This window comes from Gavialis gangeticus, unplaced genomic scaffold, assembly GCF_001723915.1.
Source record: "Gavialis gangeticus isolate Ggan-Ray unplaced genomic scaffold, GavGan_comp1, whole genome shotgun sequence".
NCBI lineage: Eukaryota > Metazoa > Chordata > Crocodylia > Gavialidae > Gavialis > Gavialis gangeticus.
This window is the reverse complement of record NW_017729025.1, coordinates 6,819,391-6,822,490: the sequence shown is the minus strand read 5'-3', so window position 1 is coordinate 6,822,490 and position 3,100 is coordinate 6,819,391.

Here is a 3,100-nt window from a genome sequence, read left to right as displayed (position 1 = left end):
TCCCTTTCTGCCTCTGTGCTCTCAAGAAGGGAGTTTCCCATTTTATAAGTGTGCTGCTGATTTCTACTGCCTAAGTGCAGCACCCTGCACCTGTCAGTATTGAAACGCATCCTGTTTATGTCAGCCCACTCCTGTAACCTATCCAGATCTTGCTGCAATCTTTCCCTCCCTACTAGCATGCTCACCTCACCCCAAATTTTGGTATCATCAGCGAATTTAAACAGGTTGCACTTCACCCCATCGTCCAAATCGCTGATGAAGAAATTGAACAGCGCGGGCCCAAGGACCGAGCCCTGGGGGACTCCGCTGCCCACTTCCCCCCAGGTCGAATATGACCCGTCCACCACCACCCTCTGAGTGCAACCCTTGAGCCAATCTGCAACCCATCTGACTGTGTAGGCATCAATGCCACAGTCGCCTAGTTGCCCCTCACTGGGAGGACTTGGGGTGCAATCAGCCAGTTCAGGTCTCTGTGTTTTTATGCAGGTCAATTCATGTTTGCTTCTTTTAAGAGCAGCCAGACCCAACCAGCAACACCAAGCCAGTGCGCGGGGTAGGGCCAGTGCCTGGCTGGATCCAGTGTGCAGGATCAGGCCAGTGCATGGGGAAAAGGATGAGAGCAGCATGCGGGGATTCCTTCTAAACTCTTCACTCCACAGGTGTTATCAACCCTCTTTTCTTTCTTAAGGGTCTTGACATTCCACCAATCAAGCTCTCCCTTGTTCTGCAATTTTGCTGTCTGTTAGGGCCCTGCTACACATTCAAATAAAACCTGGCTAGAAACCAGCTATAAACTAGTTACACATGTTCAAGCATGAACTTTGTAGCTGGTTAGCTCTCTTTAGAGCTGGAGAGTCATTTTTATGGTGTGATAATTATTTTGCACGTGTGGCCGGTCTGAACGGCGCAGTAAACCAGTGAATTGTATGAGAATTGCTCTGCACTTGTTGCTGATCTAAATTTATTGTGCAATTTATCAAGTAACTATGTAATATATGTAACGTGTAGCAGGGGCCTCAGCTGCTCCTGGTCATGAAGCCCCTATGTCACAGCACTGCAGATGGTTTTATGCTTCAATCTTAAACTGATGGATACAACCCTAACCCCCTGGCCTGTTAGAAAAGTTTCTAGTTTATTCTTAACTGGAGAAAAACACATGTGTTATGTTATATGTGATGATGCACTGCACCATCTGCACCTCATTTTTCAGCTAGATCCACCCACGCTGTGAACCGGCACCAGGCAGCCTTCATTTTGCCCACGCCGGCCTGGATTGGCCACTTGTCTTGGCACCACCACTTGCAATCTCACCCTGATCACTTGGGGACACCCACCCACATGACCAGTGCCACGCGTGACTAAGTCCACGCTGGGTCCACACGGTCGGAGAGCAGTGAAGGTTGCTGAGCCTGGTGTAAACAGGGCTGTGGGCACGTCTAACCACACTGCCTTTGCACAGTAGTGCCTGCAGCATTGTGCAGTAAATGGCTCATGGGGCAGTGCCTGGAGCTGCCTCCCCAGCATGCCTCACTACAGTGCTGGGGGCCCCAGGCAGGGGCAGGCCCAGGGGGTGCAGTTGCACCCCTGTTTAATTCCTGCTCCACCCAAACTTTAAAATCAGCAGCATTTCTTTTCAGGCAGTGCTAAATGAGGCGTTGACTTCACGGTTCATTATCATCTCCCTGATTCCTGCTAATCTCTCTCCCTTCCTCGGGTGTTAATAACCCTCTGTTCTTTTTAATGCTCTTGATGTTCCACTGTTCAAACTACCCTTTCTTCTGCAATGTTGCTGTCTGTTAGCCCTTCCTGGTACCCTATTTCACAGCCCTGCGCATGGTTTTTAACTCTGGCTGAAAAACCTTATCTCAGTGGTGATGATCTTTACTCAGGTGCAGAAATGACTGACAGGGAAGCATTGGAGGTGCTGTCCAGACATTCAAGAGGGCTAGATTTCATTTGATGCATCTGAGTAAGAGAATTACATTCACGGGTGGATCTAGGATTTTGCAGATTGTGTGGCGCATCCACATCACATATAACACATCACATCTTTTTCTCCAGGTAAAAAGAAACGGAAAGCTTTAGGGACCTAAAGCCAAATTATTCAGTTTAGGAATGAAGACAAACAAATATAACTTTACTGGAACGTGCATCAATTTGCTGTATGATATATGTTATGCTAAAAATGCAACGAACTAGGCAAAAGTAGTTGCTGCTTTAGTCCCGTTGCCATTAGAATTCAACAGACTTCTCCACAAAACAAAATCCAGCCTCCTTGAGCATCCCCACCATGCACCTAGTGCTTCGCTGAAAGTTATTTCCACATGTGAGTTCATGTTTTTAGGTAGAGTTTAAAAACAGGCTGTGTTTGGGTGGAGCTGGATACAAGGGTTCCCCCCCCACCCCCGAATCTGCTCCTGCATCCATTTAGCTATGATGACTTTAGGGCTAGTGCCCAAATCCTTTGACTTTTTTTTTTGCCTGATGGGTCCTGTTTGTTTTTTTTTAACTTTACAAGTACTCTAGCCAAAGGGTATGTCTGCCAATGGTTACACTGGTTTTCGCTTTGATCTTCAACAGAACAAGGTCTGCCCCCCTGTAAGTAGAGCTTCTCTTTTCACTTTCATTAGAAAAAGACTCATTTTCACTTTCATTAGAAAATGAGTGAGGACTTAGTTAGGGAGCTTCTGGAGGGGCTGGACGTTTTTAAGTCAGCCGGCCCGGATGATCTTCACCCTAGAGTCCTGAAGGAACTGGCTGGGGTCATTGCAAGTCCCCTGGCACGGCTTTATGAACACTCGTGGTGCTCTGGAGAGGTGCCGGAGGACTGGAAGAGGGCCAACATGGTTCCCATCTTCAAAAAGGGGAGGAAAGAGGACCCGGGGAACTACAGGCCAGTCAGCCTTACCTCGATCCTGGGCAAGCTGTTCGAGAAAATTATTCTGGCACGCATCCAGGAGGGGCCAGCAGGGAACGGCATGCTCAGGGGCAACCAGCACGGGTTCATCAGCGGCAGGTCCTGTCAGACCAACCTGGTGGCCTTTTACGACCAGGTCACTAAATCATTGGATGCAGGGGTGGCAGTGGATATAGTTTTCCT